Raw genomic sequence first — 26,868 nt, 5'->3', positions numbered from 1 at the left:
CCAGTCCTCTGGAATGCTCTACCCCAAGAAATTAGGACTATCCACAATTTGCATAGTTTCAGGCGCTCCCTCAAAACACATTTGTTCAGAGCGGCCTATCACGTTCACTAATCAAAGTCAGTCTATGTGTAAGTGTGCATGTGTAGCCCATTCACTAGCTCCATCCCTCACTCCCTCAAGATGGCTGGACCATCATTATAAATACACCATTGTAAATACACACCTGTACTTTGTATCTCACACACCTCATTGTAGATTGTAAGCTCTCACGAGCAGGGTCGTCTTATTTTGCTTTAATTATTGTATTGTTAACGTTGTTACTTATGACTTGTGTTTTGAAACTGTTAAACTGTAAAGCGCTGCGGAATATGTTGGCGCTATATAAATAAAGATTATTATATGTGAGTACGTGTGTATGTGAGTACGTGTGTGTGTGTATGTGAGTACGTGTGTGTGTGTATGTGAGTACATGTGTGTGTGTACGTGAGTACATGTGTGTGTATATGTGAGTGTGTGTATGTACATGTGTGTGTGATACCCCCCTCATTACACCCCCCTCGGGGGGTCCAGCGGCGTGGCCAGCGGTGGTGGGCAGCCGACAGGAAAGACCGCGGCTAGCGGCCTGTGCTGGAGATTGGGTGCGGGCGCCCTCTGGTGGCGCTGCACCCCATCTCCAGCACAGGCTGCAAGCCGCGGTCTTTCCTGCTGGCTGTGTCTGCATGGAGGCGGGTCCAACGGGGGGGTTCCGGCGGTGTACCGCTGGTGGTACTATGGAAGAGCCTGGTACCACCAGCGGGTGCCATATTGGAATACCCATCACTTGGGTATTCCAATATGGCAGTCGGCGTACTTCCGGTGCGGCGTGGTGGATTGTGAGATTCGGGGACATCCAGACGGAAGTGGATGACAGACAATTTAAGGCAATTATATATATAGATACTTTCCTGGTGCACTTAATGTGGATTCCTATACTTCATTCTTGCTTGTTCATAGAGACAGTCATTCAGTCACCTCCAGCAGCACTGGTTGTCTCCAGCTATGGCCCCCAGCTGGATCAGGTTGTTTTATTTAAGAGAATATTATACCCGGCTACAATCCCTGCCTGTGGTTTGGGCAGTATGAATCGCCCGATAGGTCCCTTTCAGCACATGGACACTGATCTGGCTCCATTAACGCAATCCTGGGGCCCCAACAACAAACGTCACGTCCTTGTATAGAGTCCTGTATAAAGGAACTAAAGCCTCTTGGATCGTTCTAAGCAGAGTGTTCTCTGCCAAGTCTCTCCATCAATGGTAATTGGTTTATTTTAATAGTATTCCCCAAAATGTTTCCCTCCCTGTATTGATGGGCCCCTCTATGTTATGCCTGCATGCAGTTAGAAAGTCAGGAGCAGAGAAACATAGACCATCTCTCCCACATCCTATAATCCATCTTGGTGTCTCTCCCGCTAGATATGGATTACCCTTAACAACAGGCAGAGGCACCAACTTAAACAGAAAGTAGACACCTAGTGGGCAGCAATTTGAAGTTACATCTCAGGGGTAAGACAGCATAATATTTAACACATTGCCTATTTATAAGATTATCTATGAAATGTGGTCAAGCTGTGTACAGTCAATATAAGACAGCTCAAGTCCAGTGACCGGAAAGCTTCAATGTTCCTCCTGTCAGTGCACTGAACCTGGTACTGCAGCTCATTTTCATGTTACAGAGAGTGTCACCCAAATAATGCATATTAAACTAGCTACACTGTGATATAGGGACATAGCCCCTATAACAATTATATTAGCATTCTATATTTTAGCGATACAGTGCCTGAGAAAATGACAAATTCAAATGATAATGCGGGGGGCTTCGGTGCATTCTTGAGCTCAGTGCTCTGCTATGCCCCTCATTTGTATTCCCCCATTTTGATTGACAGCGATTGCATTCCTTGTGTCAGCGATACCTAAACTCAGCCCTTGTGTCTGCGCATGCAGTGTCAGTGCGGAAGGGTGCGTTCTCCTTCCTGGCTACACTTCTGGGTGTAGTAGAGTAGTGTACAGCGGTGGCAGAGAGAAGCCAAGGAGGAGAACACACCCTCCCCGCACTGACACTGTCTGTACTGGCTTGGCTCAGACAGCAATATGACACTAAGTATTGTGTAGCCATATGTATTGTATGGATATACAGACAAAAGAATACATCGGCACTCTGTAAGTGCTAAGATGTATACAAACATTGAGAATAAGGAATAAAGTGAAATACTTTACTGCTATATAGATTACACCCTGGCCAATTCATGAGAGCCCACCAGCCATGACAAGGCGAGCCTTTCTTGGATTGGATCCTAAATCTAATATTTATCAAACATGCCTTTCCCAGACTATAGGCCTACAATATGAAAAATGGTCCTAGTTTCATCAGTGATTTTGTTCAGAGTGTCAGATCAGAGGGTTACCCAAGTTCTGACAGTTTCATCAGTTTTTCTCAGATGAGAAACAGAAAAAAAATGTTTTTCAAGCATCTATTTTCTAGCAATCTATGAAAAACGGACAGCACATAGATGGCATTCGAGTGGTGGCCTATTATTTTATGGACCCATAGACTTTGCATTAGACACTCTGATCTTTTCTTTTCAATGTTCTTTTTATTAAATTTTAAAGCATAACATTAAATGTAGTGATACAGAGTTACATTTTAAGGTTTTAGTGCTCAACATATACATAGTGTTCTAGTCAAAACATTTGCCATTCAAGTCAAACACTCCTGTCTTGCGTTATGCAGCCATGCTAAATAAGAATAATTTGATATCTAAGAAATTCAATTTACTGTAGTATTAAGCAGGGCTGTGGAGTCGGAGTCGTGGAGTCGGAGTTAGTTTTGGTTGGAGTCGGTAGAAATATACCGACTCCAGCTTTAAAAAAAATGTATTAATATTTCATAATTGAACTTTCATATGAATTTTATAAATGTTACTCAAATATATATGTTCTATCAAACTATGAACAACAGTGATAAGCAGTTCTGCTGGAGATAGAGACATTTCTTACTTCTTGTGTGTCACTGTTCTCCACTGCCCTTATCTAATCTTATACTTGGTTAACCTCATGCTGCCCCAACCCCCCTACTTACAATGTATGAAACTGAAAGTGAAAATGTGTTGCAAATTCTTAGTAGTAAAGCTCCTCCTCTAGACTAGATCATACTAGGTGTGCGTCTTTCAAGCATCTCACAGCTGCCTGCTACTCAGAAGAGGAAGACTGTAAGAAGTATTATCCTTTCAACAAACTTTGCACCAGTTAACTGTGAGTACATGAGGAATAATAACAGTATTACTGAACTCTATATCAGTTGTACGACCTGGCAATAATTTTGTACAATTGTTTTTAGGAAAAACAATTGTCATTTGGATTGTGAATGTAGAATTAAAAACCTGACAATGTCAAAGAAGCATCACATTAAATCAGCTGTATTTGAACATTTCACCATCACTCAAGATAGAAAACTGTTATGATTGAGTCACCGTAGGAGGCAAAAACAGAAATGCTAGCTAAGTCCAGAAAACCAGAGAAGTTGGCAGCTATCGGATTGCAGACCCCTGAACCTATCAACACAACTAGCAGTAGCCGTGGGGGGTTCCTACGATGCCCTAGACCCCTCAATCACAGCCGGAGAATTAAATAGGCCTAAAGAAAGAAAGGGGAAATCTAAACTGCCCCAGAGCAGACCCCAAAGCAATAGGCAGCCCCCAACATATAATGACGGTGAAGCAAGATGAAAATACTAACACAGACAGAAAGATAGACAGAGCAAAGAGGGGCCCAAGCTAACTACATAGGAAAGGACAGGAAGGCTGCTGTCTGCAATCCGTGAAAAACCGTATGAAAATAAGAGCCAACAAACACAGTGAAAAAGGCCCTGAAGACGCTAGGCTTCAAAAAACTATGTCAGCACTCAGGAATATACTGAAGACAGAGCTACAGGCAAAAGGAGATTCAGCTCACCCCAGCAGGGGATGGCAGAATACTGAAAAGCAAGGAAAACAAAAAACAAAACAAAAAGGCTAACAGCCAAAACAGAAAACTTAGCTTTAGGAGCAGGAATCAGACTGGTGTCCTAGGAGTCCATAGAGAAATCACCCGCAGGGCAGAAGGGCGTCGGCAGCCTTATATCCAGTCTGTGACTCCACTCAGCCAGTCATCCTCATTAGACTCAGGTGCCTGATAATCAGGCTCATTACCTTCCTTCACCAGAATAGGGAGTTCACCAGAATCCAGTGACGAAGGGGAAAATGAACTCACAACAGAAAACATTATGTCTGTCAGTGTATGACAAATGATCCAGACGAAAACAAATGCTGTGAAGCCAAGATGAGTGCATATTCAGGCAAAGATAAAAATGCTCCTACCAGAGCTTCTAATCTAAAGAGACATTTACAGCACTTTCATCCAGAAGTACTGAAAGCAGTGGATGAGAAAGACTGCATCCAAACCAATGAACCAGTGCCCAGCTCTTCCAGCCAAACAAAGGAGCAGAGAACTTTGCAGCCATCAGTTGCAAGATATTTTGTCAGTGACAAAGTTACTGTGACAATGACAGTAGATACATTTAAAAAACATCATAGAGCTTGTTGTAAAGGATAGTGTGCCTATTTCATTATTTTCACGACCAGCTTTTATGTGTCTGAATGGGGAAATGGCCCGCAAGCTTGGTGTTTCTCTGGAGAGAGAGAGAGTATTAGAAAATTAGTAATCGAAGAAGCTTTTAAACAAAAGGAAGAACTTAAAAAACTCTCAAGGGACGCTTTCTGTTTCTTAAAATGGATGCCTGCACACGTCACAGAGTGAACTATTTTGCCATCAATGTCCGATTTGTTTGTGACAAAAATGAAATAGTTACCAAGACATTGGCAGTAAAAGACACCAAAGCTCATCACACCAGTGAGTTTCTCCAGGTCTTGGTGGAAAAGGTTCTGCAAAACTATGAACTTAAAAAAGAGCAAGTTCTTTCTGTCGTAACTGACAATGCTTCAAATATGATAAGTACTATTAAGCTAATGAATGAGAGTAATGATGGTGACCAGCAGCTAGAAGAACATTCTGGGTCCACAGACACCGAAATGTTTGAAATAGAGGAACACAGTATTGTAACTGAGGAGCAAACTGAAGTTGCTTCAGATGAACAGCAACATGATAGTTTAGATGATCTTGTTGAAACTGTGTCAATATGTTCTTTCATTCATCACATGCGCTGTGTTGTGCATATGCTACAGCTGGCTATAAGAGACAGTCTGCAAGAAGGACATGCTGCTGCACTGATTGGCAAGATGAGAAAATTGGCTACTGTTGCCAGAACCCCTAAAGTTGACTCAATTTTGAAGAGACGTGCTGGAAAAGGGGCAATTATTGATCAAGCCACACAATGGGGCAGTACTTACTTAGGCTAGTTTCACATTGGCGCTTTTTTGCGCAGCGCATCGTGCGCAAGAAAAACGCATGAAAAACGCAAGCAACGCTGCGTTTTTTTTTACGGCAAGCGAACGCTGATGCGTTAAAAAACCGCAGCGTTGCTTGCGTTTTTCATGCGTTTTTGGCTTGCGCATGCGTTTTTAGGTGTGATATTTCAAAAACTGTTTTTAACAAACAAGAGAGAGTTCACCAATGGGACAAATGGGACAACGGTGGGAGTGTCTTTATATAGACCTTGTACAGCAGAATTCCTCACATTTTGCTGCTTTGCCAGTGGATATGATGGATATGCGTATGGATAATTTCCGTTTCAAGCTTGATCTTGACATCGCGATGTCTCAGGCGTATGCCTTTGCTTGCCAGCGGGAGAGGGAGAGACACCAGAGACGGCAGCGGCGTCGCTTTTGGAGGCATCCGATAATAGAAGTCCGGGAAAGCCGTGGAGCGTATCACACGCTGTACACCGAGCTCCAGGTCAACCCGCAGAAATTTGGAGACTATATCCGGATGTCCCAGGAGAGCTTCATGGACTTGCTGGGTATGGTCGAAGGTATCATCCGGAGACGGGACACTCAGCTTCGGCGTGCCATTCCTCCGGAAGAAAGGCTCCTGGTCACCTTACGGTATGTAATTTTTTGCCTAAATTTAGTTTTTTTTTGTTTTTTTTTTTAATTTTTGGTGTTTTTTTTTTTTTTTTTTATAAAAATTTTTTTTTGGGTAATATTTTTTTGCATCATTTTTAGAGAAACTGTTCGGCACCTTATGGTATGTAATGTTGTGCCTAAATTGTTTGGGTTTTTTATAAATTATTTTTTTTAACATTTTTGGTTTTTGGTTAATAATTTTTTGCATCATTTTTACTGAAACTGCTCGTCACCTTATGGAGTGTAATGTTGTGCCTAAATTAATTTGGATTTTTAAAAAATGTTTTTTTTTTTTTGGGGGTAATATTTTGTTGCTTCATTTTTAGTGAACCTTTTTTTTTCCCTAATTTTTTTTTCTCATTGGATTTTCTCATTTACTAATCAAAATTCTTTGCAAACTGTTTTTCTGCTATATTTTATTTAAAAATCATGCAAAACAGATATGCCATGTACTTTTGATTTCCAGGGTTTTTATACCCTAGACAGAAATATAATTTTTTTTTTTTTTTTTTTATTGACAGGTTCCTGGCAACTGGAGAGAGTCTGTCATCCCTGCATTTCCAGTACCGGCTGGGAATCTCCACTTTATCCGGGATAGTTGCCGACACCTGCAGGGCTCTGTGTGAAGTTCTCTGTCCGGAGTATCTGCCCTTACCCACAAAAAAGTGGCTTCAAATAGCTGAAAAATTTTGGGAACTCTGCAATTTTCCAAACTGCCTAGGAGCCGTGGATGGGAAGCACATCCGAATCACGAAACCAGCAAGAAGTGGCTCCGAGTTCTTCAATTATAAGAGGTACTTTTCCACAGTCCTTATGGCGATAGCGGATGCTGACTCCCGGTTTGTGGCGGTGGACATTGGGGCTTTCGGAAGGAGCAACGACTCGCACACTTTCAAGAACTCCAATATGGGCCGGAGGTTGTACAGCAACCATTTTAATTTTCCACAGGCACAGCCTCTTCCCCAAACTGATGCTCCACCACTGCCATTTGTTTTAGTTGGGGATGAGGCATTTCAGATGTGCCAGAACCTGCTAAAGCCGTACTCCAGCCGTGCCTTGGACCACACCAAGAAAATTTTCAATTACAGGCTGACAAGGGCACGCCGGACTGTAGAGTGCGCCTTTGGCATTTTAGTGGGCAGATGGAGAATTCTTAGCACCGCCATCAACCTGAAAATGGAAACTGTGGACGAGGTTGTGAAGGCATGCGTGGTTCTGCACAACTTTGTAATGGCAAAGGAGCCACCGAACTTTGATATGGACGAACCTGCTGCCAACCCTTTGCCTGATTATAATCAGCACCCTCTTTGGTCTTCAGTGGAAGTTGCCCAAATGAGGGACAAATTTGCGGATTTCTTCGTAACCGATGTGGGTCGTGTAGCATGGCAGGACCAAATGGTATAAATATGTTTGTTAATAAATGTTAGCATCCTTCACTCTGGTTGATAACTGACCATGTCATGTTAAATATTTTGGTTGTACTATCTCCACTCTTGCATGCAGACTGCAGAGATGAGAAAGGTTTACAACTTCTACCATTCCCTGGCCTGGTGTCATGAAGTGATGATGCCCCCCCCAAAAAAAAGCATCCTGACTTCATAAATAAAATAAAATAATAAAATACCATCCTCAAATCAGTCTTTATGATACCTGCAAGTTGAGAATATATATGCCTTGTACCCTCCACCATCATTCTGACCAATACCAACAGACAGAAGAGACTGGTGGATGAAAATACAAGTCATATATTTGTGTTTGTCACATCACATAGCTCCAAGAATGACACAAGAAACGTGTCAGTACTGGAGCTATGTGGTGTCACAAACACAAAGTGTAAGGCGCAGTGTGTGCAGGTGATGAAACACAAAATAACCAAACATTTTTATGAAAAAAAATTAACAATTTTTTTTATTTAGGATGGTGGAAATTGGGGGGTGTGGAGGGATGAGGAATGGCTGGTGGAGGTTGTGGTTAGAGGGGAGGGAGGAATTAAAGAAGTGGGAGAAGGGAGGCGAGGTAAGGAAATTTGGGAAGTGGGAGGTGAGGGAGGAGGGAGGGTGAGAGACCTCCTGCTGTTTTCCCTCCGATTTCGGCGGCTGCCTTCCCGTCTTGTGCCGGAGGACATACTGGACTCCCGTGACCTGTGTGACCGCCTGGAGCTGGGGGACCGCATGGTGGTTGGGGACCGCCTGCCAGGATCGTGCTGCATGCTGGTGGTGGTGGAGGTTATGGTCGGTGCCGCAAATATCGAGTGCGGGTCCCCCGTCTGCTGATGCTCCGTGGTGGTGGCGGTGGCAGTCCAGGCAGGGGTGGTCCTCGTGCTGGTGGCGCTGAAGACAGGGGTGGTGACGGGCCATCCTGTGGTGGTGGCGGCAGCAGTGGTGGGCCAGGCAGGAGCAGCGCTTGGCATGGAGATGGCGGGTGACAGTCCAGCTGCACTCGGACTTGGGGTGGTATGCAGTGGTCCGGCGAAGCTTGGAACAGTGGTGGCCGTGCAGTGATATGCAGCAGATGTCGGTATTGCAGTATAACGAGTCAACGGTGGCACTGGTGGAAATGCCACCGCTGACTGCTGCATATACCGAGTCTGCTGCATAGCCTGCATATAAGCATTGTTGCAGGCCTGCATGACAGTTAACTGGAGTTCAGGGGTAAGGTGTTCCGCCGAGTCCCGAGCTATCTGTGTGTAAAAATGCTGGGCTGGTCTGGCGAGGTCGGCTTCCAGGCGCTCAAGGCGACCCTCGATAGACTTGAAGCGTTGGTCCAAAAGGAGGAACCCGCTATCAAGTCTATCAGAGAGTGCCTTGAGGCTACTCTGAAAGACCGAGCTCAACTGAACGAACTCGGGCATGGCAGGCCTGTCCGAGGCCCTCTGCCGCTGCTGGCGGGAAGTGCCCGCAAAACCAGTGGCAGAGACCTGGGACAGGGGAACACCTGAGCGACCAGCTTCCTGGTCTCCAGATGACTGTGGTCCAGATCTGCAAGGTGCTTCGTCGCTGATGGATGGCTGGGAGGGGTCCGTGGCAGCTGGATGAAGGACCGCTTCGGAGCCAGGTTGCAGGGTGCTGCTCCAGGTGCTGTGAAAATATAAGAAAGAAATTAGTACCATAGCATAAAAATCGCCAAGTCCTGTGGAATTGAAAAGCACAGAATAAAACACAATACAACTAGAATATACTTACGTTCGGGAGGCAAGGACCGGTCTTAAAAAGGCCATGGCACGATGATACCGGTATTTCGTGCCGGTCCTTGACGCAGCACCACTGCGAACCTCTCTCTCCTGGCGGATATCCCTGTTGAAGCGGTCCTTCATCGAGCGCCAACGGGTTCTGACTTTGTTCACTGTAGGGAAACAATAAAACACACAAAAAAAAAAAAATTAAAGACAATGCGCTGGAGGCTGTGATCACCTAACTGTGTGTGATGCTAGAAACTCCATGGGGTTAATAGCATCACACCAAGTTGTGTGATCACGGCCAAGATCACTGCTGCATCACACTGCAGTGAAATACTTACGAAACTCCTTGCGGACCCTGGCAGTCGCGTTGTCCCAGCCATCCATCAGCGATTCGGCCACCTGGTTCCAGAGCCGCCGGATCACCACGCTGTCCGAGTGCAGCTGGTGACGGGTGTCCCACAACGGAACTCGCTCCTGGACTAGACGAATGAGCTCGTCATTGTCCAGGGCGAGCTCCTCCTCCCGCAGTGGAGCCTAGAAAATAAAGAAAAAAATGTTTGATACATTGAAATATAAAAATAAATGCATGAATGAAAATAAAATACAAATAAATTACATATACCCAAAAAATCCAGCAAAGTACGCTGCAGAAAATATAAAAAAAAACAAGCCATGCTATTAAAAAAAACACACCAAAAAAAACCCCACACAAAATACATTAAAATAACCGAAAAAACATTTTCAATGTTTTTTTTGGTGTGTTTTTTTTAATAGCATGGCTTGTTTTTTTTTTTTTTGTTTTTTTTAATATTTTCTGCAATGTGTACTTTGCTGGATTTTTTTTTTTTGCTTTTTGAAAGGCATTGAAAATGTTTTTTTCGGTTATTTTAATGCCTTTCAAATACCAAAAAAAAAAAAAATCAGCAAAGTACACATTGCAGAAAATATTAAAAAAAAAAAAAAAAAAAAAAATACCAAGCCATGCTATTTAAAAAAAAACCCACCAAAAAACACATAAAATACATAAAAAAACGAAAAAACATTTTCAATCCCTTTTCAAAAACCAAAAAAAAAAACGTTGCTGTAAATATAATAAAAAAACCACACTAAAACCACAAGCATAACAAAAACCCAAAAATACTCATAAAAATGAAAAAAAAACCTTTCAATAATAAAAAAAAAATAAAAAAAAAACAATACGGTTTCCCAAAAAAAATTGCATATAGAAATTAAGCTATCCCAAAAATTTAAACATTCTGTACGTACATCCCGTCTTCCCGCCCGCACTTGGCCTTGCTGCTGCTCCTGCCATTCCTCCTGGCGTGGTGGCGTGGTGGAGGATGAGCTCTGAAAAATAATAAAAAAAATTAGCCACATGTGTACATTTTTTTTTAACTATCCATAGGGAAGCATGGTACTCACTTCTTCGGCCTCGTGCCCAGTCTCGGGTACGAACTCTTCAGATGAAGAAGACATGCTGGAAAAAATAAAAAGAGAAATTAGTACATAGAAAAGTTTTGAACTTTTTTAATTCAACATTCAGGCACACATATAGGTATTTAGGCCTGTTTCACACTTCCGTTTTTTTGGATGGTCCGCTAAAAAAATGGATCCGCCGTTTTCCCCGCAAACGGATCCATTTTTTTGACGGATCCGCGGTAGCCGCAAATGTAAGTCTATGGGGAAAAAAAAAAAACGGATCCGCGAAAAAATCGCGGATCCGTTTTTTTTGCGGCGGATCCGTTTTCTAGCGGACCAAAAAAACGGAAGTGTGAAACAGGCCTTATACTTACATTATCAGCAGGTTCTTGTGGAGAAAATTTGATTGTGTCTGGCTCGCTCTCTACTCTCCAGAGTACTGGTGAATTCCACCGCCCACTCAAACTTTTTATCACCTGCTTAATTAGCGTCTAGACAACTTTCCAGACGTGTTGACCTTAAAAACGCATGCGCAAAAAAACGCAAGCGTGCGCAAACACATGCGCACGCATGCGCTCTCATAGGCGCCAATGGGGGTTTTTTGCGCATTCCGTGCGCAAGCGTGCGCATGCGTTTTTTTGCCGAGACAGGGCGGACCAAAAAATGCAACATGTTGCGTCTGGCGCGCCTGGCGCAACAGACAAAAAAACGCATGCGCACGAAAACGCTAACATGCGCAAAGCACTGCGCACGCCATGTTAAACATAGGGGCGCAGTGCGCATGCACACGGTGCGCTGCGCGCAAAAACGCCAATGTGAAACCAGCCTTAATGATTCAGCGCTTGGTTGAATTGAAAACCTTTCTTGTAGACATGGCTAACCCTCAACTGACGCTAAATGAAAGTCAGTGGAATCAGGTGACTGAGCTGGAAAAATTGCTAGAGCACCCATTTACAGTGACTAAAAAATTACAAGCAGAGGACTTAACTCCAGGTATTTTCTTAAAGGAGTGGAAGAACCTGATGTTTCGCCTGTCCCAAAGAGGAGGGTTAATTGCAAGTGGCATTGCTACATCAATGAAATGGAGAGAGGAGCTACTATTACAAAATAACATTCTTTTGGCAGCTGTTTATGTAGACCCAATGCATCGGATTCTTCTAGATGATCAACAGCTAAGTAAAGGAAAAGAAGCTCTGTTTGAAATAGCAGTAAGGATGAAATGGTTGCAGAACAGTCAGGAGGAACAAGAAGAATTTGGTCGTCCTGCCACATCTTCACCCTCATCATCAACTGATGAAGAATTTAATTTCGAAAAATATTTGGATCACAAGGACCGTGCAAAGTGTTCCCGCATAGAAGAAGAGTCATCCCCATCAAGGAACACAGCCAGTACATTTCAGCAGAATTTTTCATGTGCACTAAAAGAAATTGAGAAATTTGACCGTTCATCAAAAATAACAGTGCAACAAGCGATTCCTCTGTATCCTGACATTGTCAGAGATGTTGCCCGAGTGGTTACTGCTTTGCCACCAACACAAGTTAGTGTAGAGAGGTTGTTCTCTGCTCTCAAAATAATTAGATCAGCTTTGAGGGCATCCATGAAGGAGGATCTGACAGAGGCAATACTTTTTCTGAGGACAAATTTATAGATTTCTTCTTATTAACTGCATAAAAGTGTTTATTGCATATTTACTTACAGTTTAGAAAAGTTTATAAAAGTTATTTGCTATATTCTAATTGTATTCTAATAAATGTAGTTTTTGCTCCAAGTGGTCTGATTACTTATATGATGGTGAGAAACTGAATAAGCACGATGTTTAATATTTTACAACAGTAAATTTGTTGTTATGAATTGGCCATTTATGAAGGAGTTGGAGCCGCAGTCGGAGCCTGATAAAATCCAGGAGTCGGAGTCGCAACTGTGGCTTACCGACTCCACAGCCCTGGTATTAAGTATCGAGTCTAGTGTCCTAGGTTCGTTTCAGCACTCTGCTTTCCAATATATCCGTTTGGGACAACAACATAAGTTATAGATGGTGAGGATGAGAGGAGAGAAAGAAGGATAGACAAAGAGTGAGATGAGAGGGGATGGAGGGGGGGTTAGTGGTTCATCGCTGAGTAGCATCTTGCGTCATATCGGTGTGAATGCTTGATCTGAAAATAATCCAAGGTTTCCATACTTCCTGGAATGGCACAAAAGAGAGATTTATGTGTGCCACCAACTCGGCCGTGTAGTATAGTTGATCTATCTTATAGAGCAATTGTTGGCGTGTGGGAATATTCTTAGATTTCCAGTGAGTGGGTATTAAGAGTTTGGTTGCCGCTGTTATGTTATTAACCAATGTAGATAATTTTTTGTTACTCGGCCACACCGGAAAATTCAATAGTGCGTTTTCAGGCGATAGGATAGCTGTCTTTCCAGTTATCTCTTGAATGACATTTTCTGTGAGCGTCCAAAAGCGTTTTATAACTGGACAGGACCACCATAAATGGAGATAGTCGCCTTCTCCAGTGCCACATCTCCAGCATTTCGTGTGGTCATTCACCTGCCTGGCCTGAAATTGTGTTTGTGAAATATACCATCTGGACACTATCTTATAAGAATTTTCTTGGGTTTTAACACATTTAGTCGGACCATGAGAGTGTTTATATATGTGAAGTACCTGTTCTTGTGAGAATGTATAACCTAGATCTTTTTCCCATTTTGCTATATATGCACGCTTAAGGCATTGTTCCACAAGAAGAAGCTCGTTGTATATAGTGGATAGTATTTTTGTGGGCTTAATTGATTTAGAACATAGAGTCTCAAAGGGTGTGAGTTTACACGTGAGATCTGTGTTGTAGTGTATTCTTTCCAGTGTCTTTTTTTTATTGTGGAATATTGTATAAAATTGATGTTTGCTAGTCTGGGCAGTTTGCAGAGTTCTGGTAGTGATGGAAGCACTCCATCCAATAACAACTGGTCAATTGCAGTTTTCAACCTTGGCGGAGCCTCTTCAGTCAGAGTGCCAGGAGAATGAGTTAAGATGTCTGATAGCATTAGTATTGGTGATAAGGGGGGAATCAGTGTACTATATGTTTTTGCCCAAACGTTTAGCAATAAACGTGTAAGTACGTTGGGAAAGGAAGGAAGGGGGCCCCCTCTAGAATAGGTCAATAAAAGTTGTCTAATGGGTAGAGGCGAGAGCTCTTTTTCTATTGCGACCCATTGCTTGTCTTGCGAACCTCGAATTAGGTGTACTGATCGTGTCAACACCGAAGCATAATACTTTCTAATGTCGGGAGCACCCATTCCCCCCCTAGCCCTAGGCAGGGTCAGTGTGTGAAAAGCTATTCGTGGTCTCGTCTTGTTCCACATATACTTGGAAAAAAGGGAATTAACTCTAGTCAAATAGGAATCTGGTACTTGGATAGGTAACATTTGGAACATATAGGTGAATTTTGGTAATATCAGGCTCTTTAGAAGGTTTTTTCTCCCTGTCCATGATAGAAACGAGTCTCTCCATGATCCAATTGTGTTTACTGCATGTTCTAACAATGAATCATAATTATATTTTATCAGTTCTTTTTCTGTTCTGGCTAATTTGACTCCTAAATACGTGATAAAATTTTTTGGGCCAGGTAAACGGGTATTCCCTTTTCAATTTGCTGAGGATGTGTGTTGGGACGTTTAGGTCCAATGCCTCTGATTTAGACACATTCACCTTAAAATTTGAGACACTGCCATATTCGTCTAATGTCCTCTAGAGGGCTGGAAAGCTTCTGAGTGGTTTCGTCATGATAAGTAAATCGTCGGCGAAGGCTGCAGTTTTATAGTTTTGCTTTCCAATTTTTACGCCTTCTATTTCTGGGGATTGCTGTATTGCAGTTAGGAGAGGCTCCATCGTCAACACAAAAAGCAGTGGTGACAGCAGGCATCCCTGACGTGTGCCATTTCCTATGATGAATGTGTCTGTGATTGACCCATTAATGTCAATGCGGGCTTTCGAGTTTTTGTATAATTTCATTATGGTTAGAACTATCTGGTGCGGGAACCCGAACCCCAACAATGTTTCCTCTAAATAAGTCCAGTCTACCCTGTCGAAGGCCTTTTCGGCATCCGTACCCAGCAGAACCAAAGGGAGTTTATTTCTTTTTGCATGTTGCATAAGTTGTATAATTTTATTTGCATTATCTCTCCCCTCTCTCCCCCCCACAAAACCCGTTTGATTTAGAGAGATTACCGTTGGTAAGATCTTTGCTAGTCTGCACGCCAGCATTTTTGCAAATAACTTCAGGTCAACATTGAGTAATGATATTGGCGTGTAGCTACTGCATTGTTCCTGATCTTTGCCTTCCTTATATATTAACCCCTTCACCCCCAAGGGTGGTTTGCACGTTCATGACCGGGACAATTTTTACAATTCTGACCACTGTCCCTTTATGAGGTCATAACTCTGGAACGCTTCTATGGATCCTGGTGATTCTGACATTGTTTTCTCGTGACATATTGTACTTCATTCAAATAACTTGCGATTATTTGTGAAAAAAATGGAAATTTGGCAAAAAAATTTAAAATTTCGCAATTTTCCAACGTTGAATTATTATGCCCTTAAATCACAGAGATACGGCACACAAAAAACTTGATAAATAACATTTTCCACATGTTTACTTTACATCAGCACAATTTTGGAACCAAAATTTTTTTGTTAGGAAGTTATAAGGGTTAAAAATTGACCAGCGATTTCTCATTTTTGCAACACCATTTTATTTTTACGGACCACATCACATTTGAAGCCACTTTGAGGGGTCTATATGATAGAAAATACCCAAAAGTGACACCATTCTAAAAACTGCACCCCTTAAGGTGCTCAAAACCACATTCAAGAAGTTTATTAACCCTTTAGGTGCGTCACAGGAATTTTTTGAATATTTAAAAAAAAATGAATATCTAACTTTTTTTCACAAAAAAAATAATTCAGGTTCAATTTTTTTTATTTTACCAAGGGTAACAGGAGAAATTGAACTGCAAAAGTTATTGTGCAATTTGTCCTGAGTACGGTGATACCTGATATGTTGGGGGGAACCACTGTTTCGGCGCATGGCAGACCTCAGAAGGGAAGGAGCGCCGTTTGACTTTTTCAATGCAAAATTGGCTGGAATTCAGATCGGACACCATGTCGTGATTGGAAAACCCCTGATGTACCAAAACAGTGGAAACCCCCCACAAATGACACCATTTTGGAAACTAGACCCCCCAAGGAACTTATCTAGATGTGTGGTGAGAACTTTGAACCCCCAAGGGCTTCATAGAAGTTTATAACATACAGCCGTACAATTAAAAATAAACATTTTTTCCACAAAAATGATCTTTTCACCCTCAATTCTTATGTTTCCAAGGGTAACAGGGCCCTAAAAGGTATTGTGCAATTTGTCCGGAGTACGCTGATACCCCACATGTGGGGGTAAACCACTATTTGGGCACATGGCAGAGCTCGGAAGGGAAGCAGCGCCATTTGACGTTTTTGGCTGGAATTGAGATCTGACACCATGTCGCGTTTGGAAAGCCCCTGATGTACCAAAACAGTGGAAACCCCCCACAAATGACACCATTTTGGAAATTAGACCCCCAAGGAACTTATCTAGATGTGTGGTGAGCACTTTGACCCCTCCAGTGCTTCACAGAAGTTTATAACGCCCGGGCGTGAAAATAAAAAATTCGTATTTTTTCCACAAACATGATCTTTTAGTCACCAATTTTTTTATTTTCCCAAGGGTACCAGGAGAAATTGGACCCCAAAAGTTGTTGTCCAATTTTTCCTGAGTACGCTGATACCCCATATGTGGGAGGAAACTACTGTATGGGCACATGTCGGGGCTCGGAATGGAAGTAGTGACGTTTTGGAATGCAGACTTTGATGGAATGGTCTGCGGGTGTCATGTTGTCTTTGGAGAGCCCCTAATGTACCTAAACAGTGGAAACCCCCCACAAATGACCCCATTTTGGAAACTAGACCCCTAAGGAACTTATTTAGATGTGTGGGTAGCACTTTGAACCCCCAAGGGCTTCACAGAAGTTTATAGTGCCCGGGCATGAAAATAAAAAAATCGGATTTTTTTCACAAACATGATCAATTAGTCCCCAATTTTTTTATTTTCCCAAGGGTAACAGGAGAAATTGGACCCCAAACGTTGTTGTCCAATTTGTCCTGAGTACGCCGACACCCCATTTGTGGGAGAAAACTTTTAGGTACGAAGTGATTGAGATTAGTTCTCCTTTTATTACTGATTTATGCGCTTCCCACAAAATGGGTACTGAAACCTCTTCTGTGTCGTTTTGTGCAAAATATTGTTCAAGTGTTTTGGATATGCGGGTACGTACTTCCGGGTCCGTCAGAATTGATTCGTTTAGTCGCCATGTTCTTGTGGGGGAGAAAGGCTTGGCCAGCGTCATTTGGAGTGTAACTATAGAATGGTCAGAGTGAACATTTGGGAGTATTTTTGAGGTTATGGCGTTAGAGACTAGTCTTCTCGGGATTAGTATGTATTCCAGTCTATGATAGGTCTTGTGGGGATGGGAGTAGTAAGTGAAGTCCTTATCACCAGGCTGTAAATACCTCCAAATATCTATCTGCATTGACCTAATTTTTGTTTTAGTCTTAATCAGATCTCGCAGAGATATTGAGCTTCTCTTTTTTGTGGTATCTATCTGGGGGTCTAGCGTTACATTCAGGTCTCCCCCTATAACCAGTGTCCCTTCCCTAAATTCTATTTTCACGAAGGTAGCTAATAGCCACTTCAGGTGCTTCTTATTCTGGGCATAAAGGCTACATATAGTGTACATGTTCCCCGCCAAAAGTCCCTTAACGAATATATCCCATTCGGATCCGCTTTTATATAATGTATTTGAAACGGTATTCCCTTCGCTATCGCCACCGAAGTACCTCTAGATCCCATTTGTGTTGTTGTAGCGTGGTACCATGAGTTGTAATGTGATCGTTCAAAGTCAGGTAGTTTCACTGATTTAAAGTGTATTTCCTGGACCATCAAAATATCTATTTTTTGCCTTTTAAGCATGTCTAATGTTTGTCGTTTAGTGATCGGCGAGTTTAGGCCATTTGCGTTAAGGGAGGCGAAAGTAAGTACCTTATTATGGATAGCCATTGGGTTGAAAGGTCTGGCGAGTGGATCCTTTCTGAACCGGTAACACTTTTTGATGCTTCTTGATGATGGATCTTGGATAGTTAGTGGGGGGGGGGAGAGACAGGAGACGCAGATTAGGTAGGAAGAAAGAAGAAAACATAACATGATGAAATTCATGTATAACATGACAAACAAAAAATTACAGTTAACAGATCTACTGAACTTAATCATTGTTCTTGTAGGCTTTTTGAGGGAAAATTTTCCATGAGACTCAGAGCCCAATGGGGCAAATCTAACTTAGTATAGTAATAATGCTGTAACTATCACCATCGCCACCAAGTAGTGGCAACGGTCACAAACCCAGAAATTTCAGTCATGGAACATTACAATCAAAGGGAGAGTCCACAACCAAACAGCTGTTAATCAAGGGGTCCACTTATTCAAGTCGCTCCTTCATCCCCTTTTGAACTTGGGGACTTTGCAGTTTTCTTTCTTTGTTTCTGGAGTTTTGCAGTCCCCACCAATTGCTACGAAGTTGGATTTGGCAGGTATCGATAGTTTGAGGCGGCGTGAAACGTCTCTAGGTCTGGATACTGCTCCAAGGAGATGTCCAGGGTCTTTCAGATTTCTTTAATGTCTGGGGATGACCTGGCTTGAAGTTTTTTGTCTCCTGCTGTTATATAGATTCCGAATGGGAATAGCCAGCGGTATCGGTAACCTTTTTGTGTTAGGGCTTCTGTAAATGGTTTTAGGATCTTGCGTTTTTTAAGTGTTGTGGCTGCCAAGTCTTGGAAAAGTCTTATCTGCGAGCCTTCATATAGAATTTCCTGCATTTCGCGGGCTCTGCGAAGGATCAAGTCTTTCACCCGGTAGTCAAGGAAACGGCACAGCACATCTCTTGGGGGTTCTCCCTGTTTGGGTCTAGGACGCAAAGACCTGTGCACTCTTACGAGTTCAACATCTTTGGGGTCGTCGTCTAGTAGAAGATTAGAAAAGTTCTCAGTTGAAGCTTTGGTTAACGCCTCCATAGCCACGGACTCCGGGAGCCCCTTTATACGAATGTTGTTCCTTCGCTCGTGGTTCTCGTGATCTTCTAGCGTACTTTGGATCATATGAATCTGGCTTTCATGCTGGCTAAGACAGTCGTACAGAGCTTTGGTATGCTGGGTTAGGGTAGTCTGGTTGTTTTCAACCGCTTCTAGCCTGTGGCCTTGTTGTGTAATGTCTTGCTTTATCTCCGCCAATTCTCTTCCAATAGGTTCCAAAGCTTTTGAGAGGATCCTTTTAATGAATGAGCGGGTCACCAGGGTGTCTTTCATGGTTCCCCCTCTGTCTGAATCACTCTCCAGATCTGTTTGAGTCATCTTCCATTTGAGAGTCTGTTTGCCGTGAAGATTTAATAGGGTCCGGGAAAGAGGCCTGCTTCTTCAGAAATTTGTCTACATCCGCTTGTGTTAGAGATTTTGTGGCTCTAGTAGTGCTTTTCAGAGTTTTAACCGTGTTCTTTCCCATAGTTATTGTTGCTGGGCTCTGAGATTTGCTTTGTATTATTGTAATGTTATTTTTCCTCCGCCCACCATCTACAGGGTTAGAGGAGCATTTCAAGTGTTAATTCTGTATTGGAAAATTGAGCTTTCCCATGATATTCAACAGAGACATTTAGTGACTCTTAAAATGGATCAGGAGATTGAGATGAGATTGCTCTGTTTTTCGTCACTTTCTTGCAATGTCTATTATTAGGCCTGGAGAGAAGACTTATCAGGGATTATATTTTTTTTTTTTTCTTCTCTTCTCTGTTAAGCTACTGTTGTTGAGGATTTAGACAAGCAATTTCCCCTATAGACCACCGGGTGTCGCTCTCCCCTCTTTCCCTGAAGTCTACTTTTTTCTGAGGAGTAGAAGATATGTATCCCCTGTATTTCAGTGACTTCTCCAATCCCCTCTGAATGGTGACAAAAAGACCGCTGTGCGGCTGGTGTGTTACTCAGGATCCAGTCTCCGGCCCCAGCTTTAGTGTTAAGGGTGCCGGTTTTGTAATTGCAGATGCAGTATAACAGATAAGACGCTGCCACCCTGGGGTTGAAAGGAGGGTAGCCCAAACGCGGCCTCTTTCTTCTGACTCAGCGTCCCCTCTCAGATTTCATCTCCTCCTCCTCCCCCCCAGCACCGCAACACCCGGGGGAATATGGCGCTCGCCTTGTCTCAGAAAAGGGCTCGAAATTTCCTGCCAACTCCCCGTGACCGGCCTCCCCGTGACCGGTCCTGCTGGACAGTCCAAATATAGAGGGCCACTACCTCACAGAAACAGGCATACACCGTCCGGCTCCTATAGTCCCGGTCTCCGCTCAGCGTGGTCAAGCAGGGAGGAAGGGAGAGGTGCCCAGAGCAGGACAGTCAGGCCTCGCGCCCCGTGCACTCCCGTCGGGCGTTCAGGTAGGAGGGAGGGAGGGCAGCGGCAGCGGGGGGGGGTCGCACTAGTCTGATCCCAGGTGGCGTGGGTGAGATAGCCCAGGGACTCGGTACCTCTGCGGGTAAAGCTGCTCCCGCTCTGGATTCCCGGGCTTGTGGACTAGGTGTCCTCCTGCTCCTCCTGTCTGGGGCTCCACAGGCCGCTCCACACCGCTGCTCAATACAGCAGCTAAGGCACTCTATTCCTTCACTCTTTGCCTTGTAACTGTGCCAGATGGCGATGTGGGTGGCTCGCACCCTTCTGCTATATTTCTGAGTGCTTAGAGTTTGTTTTCTCCCAGGTTAATTCGATTTTATCAGGAGCTCCTGTTAGACACGTCTTGCTGCTTGAGCTGTTAGGCCACGCCTCCCATTAGACACTCTGATCAATATCTGACATGTCATCACGATTTTGAAGAGATTTGGACATGTGAACAGACCCATAAACTATCTTAGATGTGAGTGCTATCTGTGAAAACACGTAACTTGCATGCTAGAAAAGGATGACTTAATGAGCCATTGGGGTGATGGAAGAAGTGCATATTCAACCGTGGAAGCAGTCACTACATCCAATACAGGAAAGATATATATCTTTGTACCGTGTTAGGCCTCTTTCACATATCAGTTTTTTGCCATCTGAGAGAGAGAAAATTTGCGGTTAAATTAAAGGAATAGAAATGATTCCGGGCATGCTCAGTTGCAAAAACCGGAATCCAGTGACGGATCCGTCTTTTGATGGACAGCGATGGATCCTGTGCCCATATGCTTCCGTTATAGCAAACGACGGAGGGCACTGGATCCGTCGCTGTCCGACGTTTCGATATACACAAAAAATGTTCCTATGTCCGTTGTATCCACTCGACAGACACAGAATTTCCTACAGATCCGTCGAAAGACGGATGAAACGTGTGGCCATCCGTCACAATCCGTCGCTTATTCAAGTCTATGAGAAAAAAACGGATCCATCAGCATCATTTGCTGGATCTGTTTTTATTCACAAAACAACGGATTGTGACTGATGGCAAAAAACTGATGTGCAAAAGAGGCCTTAGGCAGTAGTTAAAAAAAAAAATAAATTTGGAATTGAGACTCCTCAGTGGTTGATACCTTTTAGTGGATAACTGAGAAGATGGTAATAAATTGCAAACTTTTGAGACTACTCAGGTCTCTTCATCAGGCATAGACTAATACAACATCTGAAGAATCACATATTTATACACAATACAGCACAGAACTGTCATTATGGGAGAGTGATAAACAGTTGTGTCCATAAATATTTTTAACAGTTCGTAGATAAGGAGTGAAAGTTTTATAGTCCTCTGATTGGGGTCTGGTTCTGTGTTGCGATGCCCCCACAAGGTCTGAGGCGCAAATTCCTTACTTGATGTAAAAACACATCCATGCGACACATTAATTCCTACACTGAGTGTGTCAAAGGTTGTCATGAGTTTATACTCCCAGACTTTTCTATCTCTGAGATTTGAAGTTACCTTTCAATACAACTAATTTCATGTCCATGATGATGTGATCAGGCATACAAAAATGTTTTGCCACATGTAGATCCATTCTTTTTTCTCTTATTGTGTGGCGGTGAGAATTCATCCTTTTTCTAAGCTTTTTCCCTGTCTTGCCCACATACAGATCCCCAGTTGGACATTTAGTACAAATAATTAAGTACACCACATTAGATGTGATGCAGCTGAAAGTACCTGGGATCTTGTAGTCCTGATGTAAATTGGGGATCTTTATCTTTTCCGTCATCTTTTTAAATGGACAGGTTTTACATTTTTTTCTGGTTGCAAGGAAAGGTTCCTGCAGCTGTTGGAGAGGCCAGGGAGCTTCTGCCAACGATGCTTCTTAAATTTGGGGGCTGCCTAAAACACAGCAGTGGGGGGTCTGGAAAAATGGCTTGTAATCGGGCTTCTTTTTGTAGTAAAGGTTGTAATTTACGGGCAGCTCCCCTTAGCACCTCTTGATTTGGATTGTAGGTGACTACTAGAGGCACCCGGTTATTTTCTTCTTTTACTTTATAATGTAGAAGATGGTTACTTGATATTCTGATGGCTCTTGTAATCTGGTTTTGAGTTTTTCTTGGATGGTAGCCCTGATTCCAAAAGGTCTGTGCTGTGTTGTGTATAAATATGTGATTCTTCAGTTGTTGTATTCAGGGCTGTGGAGTCGGAGTCTGAGCTCATTTTGGTGGAGTCGGAGTCGGTATAAAATGGTCCGACTCCTAAAATATATAATAAATTGGGTACAGTAGTTCAATGCAGAATGTGCTGAATATTTTTTCATAGGAATTTGGGAAAGTTATGAAATGTCCTATAAATGGCTGTTCTATTCCTGATCTAAGGCTACATTCACACACAGCGGTTTTGCTGCGTTTTTTGAGGATACGTTTTTCAGCTGCAAAAGCAGATCAGCTTTTTAAAAAACCGCATCACCTGAAAGGTTTTTGAGCTCATAGATAATGTTTTCAATAGCAAAAGCAGATTAGAAATCTGTTCTATCTATCCATTTATCCATATCTTATATGTACCAAAAAGAATGAAAGCCGGGTAGCACACAGACTAACACTCCTTTTTTTTTAGCACCAGTCAGGTACACCTCATAGCTGCCCAAAAGGACGCACAGGACAGGCATTGCTCATTTTCAGTAACACATCAACATCAATTGATAGTTGGAATAAATAGACTGCATTCACCACATCTTAAGGTGCAGGCTTTATTTTCAAGTGTAGGGGTGTGCAGTGTAAGGTTCTGCAGCAGCTGAGGTGTGCAGTATGAGGTTCTGCCCCCCCCCCTAGTTTTGATCCTGACTAAAACCGTTTCTTATAGATATGGCGAACCCTCAGGTAAAGCAAAAAAAGAAGAAATATGCAGCACTCACCAATGTAGCTGAAAAACTGTGAGTCTTTATTTCACATAATTTCCATCAAATGTGTGGACATGCAGGACGTGGAGGAATGCTAGGGGAGGGAGGTGCCGGACAACGGCCGTTTCGCGATTACTCGCTTCTACGGGTCCAGGTGAGGGGATTAGCTAAAGGTCATTCCCTATATAGGATCACAGACCTTACTAATTAACATACATACATAAGTTGTGAAACAAACATTTACAAAAAAATATATAGTTATACAATATACAGAGTGCAAGATACTAGTAAAGAATAAATCTTTCCATATCGATTTACAAGATAATCTATATTTTTACAATATCATAGGAAGATTATAATCTAAATAACTTTACATACAATTTTTTATATAACATTTTTTTATAAAAATACTGATAGATCGATCCAGTCATTTAGTCCCAAAGGACCTTGTGCTTTCGCTTTCCTCACCTGGACCCGTAGAAGCGAGTAATTGCGTAACGGCGGTTGTCCGGCACCTCCCTCCCCTAGCATTCCTCCACGTCCTGCATGTCCACACATTTGATGGAAATTATGTGAAATAAAGACTCACAGTTTTTCAGCTACATTGGTGAGTGCTGCATATTTCTTCTTTTTTTGCTTCACATTGAAATATTCATGTTTTTTCATGCAAGCACCTCCATTTTTTGACTGAATCATATGCCGCAATACTTCAGATAAAGAGCTCCGTCTGGTAATGTTGTGATTTGTGTGCCCTAATATGCCGTTCATCTGTTTGCTCTTTGCTGGGATCATTGAACCCTCATGTAACCCTAAATGAAGGACAATGGACACAGGTGGCTGAATTGAAGGAATTGCTTAATCACCTATTTACCGTGACTAAAAAATTACAAGCGGAGGATTTAACTCCTGGCATTTTCACAAGGGAGTGGAAGAACTTGCTATTTTGCCTGTCCCAAAGAGGAGATTTAATCGCAGATGGCATTTCTGCTTCAATGAAACGGAGAGAGACACAGCTATTGGGAAATAAAATTTTTCTGGCAGCTGTTTATGTGGACCTAAGTCATCGTATACTGCTTGATGATCAACAACTTACTAAAGGAAAACAAGCTCTGACTGAGGTAGCAGTTAGGATGTGTGGCCTACAAGAGGACTTGGGTCCTGACAGTGCTACTGTTGCCATATCTTCATCCTCATCAGATGAGGAGTTTGACTTTGACAAGTATTTGGATGATATGGAGCAGGCAAAGCGTTGCTGCGCAAGGAAAAAGATTTCACTCCGTCTCCTATAGCTAGCAGATTGACCATATTTCAGCAAAATGTTTCACTTGCTCTCAAAGAAAAAGAAAATTTCAGCCGTTCATCAAAACTGACTGTGCATGAGGTAATTCCTTTATACTTGGAAATTGTTAGAGATGATGTTGCCCATGTGGTTACGGCTTTGCCTCCAACCCAAGTTATTGTAGAGAGGTTGTTCTCTGGCCTTAAAATTATTAGGTCAGATGTGAGGTCATCTATGAAGGAGGATCTGATGGAGGCAATTCTATTTCTTAGAACAAATTCATAGACTGCACAAATGTTATTTAGTATGTTTTTATTGAAAACTATTTTTTGCCACTTACATAGTTTATTACATAGTGTTATATATATATATATATATATATATATGTGTAATCGATATTACATAGTATTACATATTTACAATTTATTACAGTTTTTTTGTGTTATAAAGTTGTATTCCAATAAATATATATTATGTTATATCTAAATGTCTTGTTTATTGTATCATAAAAGTGATTAAATGTCTGATGTTCACATTGGACTACAATAAATTTTTCACTTAAATATAAGCAATATATGTTGGAGTTGGAGTTGGAGTCGGTGGAAGGGAAATTGAGGAGTCGGAGTCGCAGGTTTGGCTTACCGACTCCACAGCCCTGGTTGTATTATTCTATATACCTGAAGAAAAGACCTGATTAGTCTGGAAAACTTGCAATTTCTTACCATCTTTTGAGTTAGTCACTAAAAGGTATCAACTACTGAGGACTTTTTTACCACATCTAATAGTATGCTGCAAAAGAAATTACCAACACCTTCTAACAGTATAAAACAAGTGTGAAAACGTGCAAGCTGCTGTCACTGCATAATACACAAACAAAAGAATAGTGCTGGATCCTACCTGATTTTTTTAATGTATAGACTTTTTGCCATGGAGAGGCAGGTTTGATAAATATTAGGTTTAGGGTCCTGCTAGAGAGAGGTCGCCTTCCTGTGGCATGTGCAGCATTAGCCAATTTGTGTACAAAGTACCTTTATTTTAAAAGTCTACTTTATCGCAGTAATGCTATCCAAATGCCTTATTCTCCATGTTTGTATATATCTTTGCTCTTACAAAGTGCTGCCATATAGAGATGTGCGGACCCCTGGCTTAGGTGTTGGGCTGAACAGTTAAAAAAAAAAAAAAAGTTTGGTTCAGATAACAGAACATTACCCGAACCTGGATCCCATTCACTTGAATGGGGGGCCCGAACATCCAGTGTTTGCCACGCAGTCATGTGCATGAAAGCGGCAAATGCTACCTGTGATCAACGGTAAAATCATTACCGCCGGTCAGACTGATGCGGTTCCCACTCTGTCAGATGACAGTATGAGCCTGCAGCTATGAACGGTCACTGGCGTAGGCTGATGGAACTACTACTCCCATCAGCCTATGCCTACTGCCGCTAATAATTGTGAGAGCAGGCGTTGGCTGATGGGAGTAATCAGCTGGGGTGTTATGAATGAGTCACCGGAGGAGGAAAAAACAAAAATACAAGCTAAGTCCAGAAAACCGGAGAGGTTGGTAGCTAGCGGATTGCAGACCCCTGATCCTATTCACAACAACTAACAGTAGCCGTGGGGTGTTCCTACGGTGGTCCTAGACACCTCGTTCACAGCCGGAGAACTAAATAAACCTAAAGAAAGAAAGGGGAAATCTAAACTGCCCCAGAGCAGACACCAAAGCAATAGACAGCCCCCAACATGTATTGACGGTGAAAACAGATGAAAACACAAAGAAAGACAGGCTGAGCAAACGATGGGGCCCTCACTAACTAGATAGGACAGGAAAGAAAAGCAACTGTCTGCAATCACGCAAAAACCCTGTCAAAAATAATGTCCAACACGTCTGATAGAAAAGGCCCTGAAGTCACTAGACTTCAAAATCACTATATCAGCACTCAGGTATATTCTGAAAACAGAGCAAAGAGATCAACTGATCAGAGACAAAAATGGAGTTCAGCCAGTCCCAACCAGGGCTGGCTGAACACAAACACTAAGTAAACCAGACAAAATCTCATGGAACAATAGCAGAGCAAAAACTTAGCTTTAGTAGACAGGACTAAACTGGAGGCCAGAGCTCAGAGCAGAGAGGATCACCAGCAACCCAGCAGGGCATCGGCGGCCTTATATCCACTCGGAGATTCCGGATGTCCAATCACACTCCACCTGTTCAGATGACAGTTTTTTCCCATCCAAATCAATTTCACTACCTCCTTTCACCAGCAGAGGGAGTTCATCGGACATCAAAGGTGAAGGAGAAAATGAGCTCATAACACTGGGGGCTGGTATTCTCAGGCTGGTAAGGGGCCATGGATATTGGTTACCCCAGCCTAAAAATAGCAGCTCGCAGCTGTCCGGAAAAGGCACATCTATTCTGGCGCTTTGAGCGGCTCTTCCCACTACTTTTTTGTCTGTT

The 26,868-nt window shown here is 42.6% G+C and overlaps 1 protein-coding gene across 4 annotated transcripts in view; it reads left to right on the top strand.

Moving 5' to 3' along the window:
* Positions 1-26,868, top strand: part of FASTKD2 (FAST kinase domains 2) — a 225,369-nt gene that overhangs the window by 10,009 nt on the left and 188,492 nt on the right. Inside the window, exon 2 of one of the 4 annotated variants that reach the window (XM_073541907.1) lies at positions 1,452-1,541. The exons of the other annotated variants lie outside the window; for them this stretch is intronic. The gene's annotated coding sequence lies outside the window, so the exon portion shown is untranslated. The remainder of the gene's footprint in view (positions 1-1,451; positions 1,542-26,868) is intronic. 4 annotated transcript variants of the gene reach the window in all.

The sequence above is a fragment of the Dendrobates tinctorius genome, unplaced genomic scaffold (genome assembly GCF_039654945.1).
Source record: "Dendrobates tinctorius isolate UK_male_01 unplaced genomic scaffold, ASM3965494v1 ptg000125l, whole genome shotgun sequence".
Taxonomy (NCBI): Eukaryota; Metazoa; Chordata; class Amphibia; order Anura; family Dendrobatidae; genus Dendrobates; species Dendrobates tinctorius.
The sequence above is the reverse complement of the archived record's forward strand: the minus strand, read 5'-3'. Positions and strand labels throughout refer to the sequence as shown.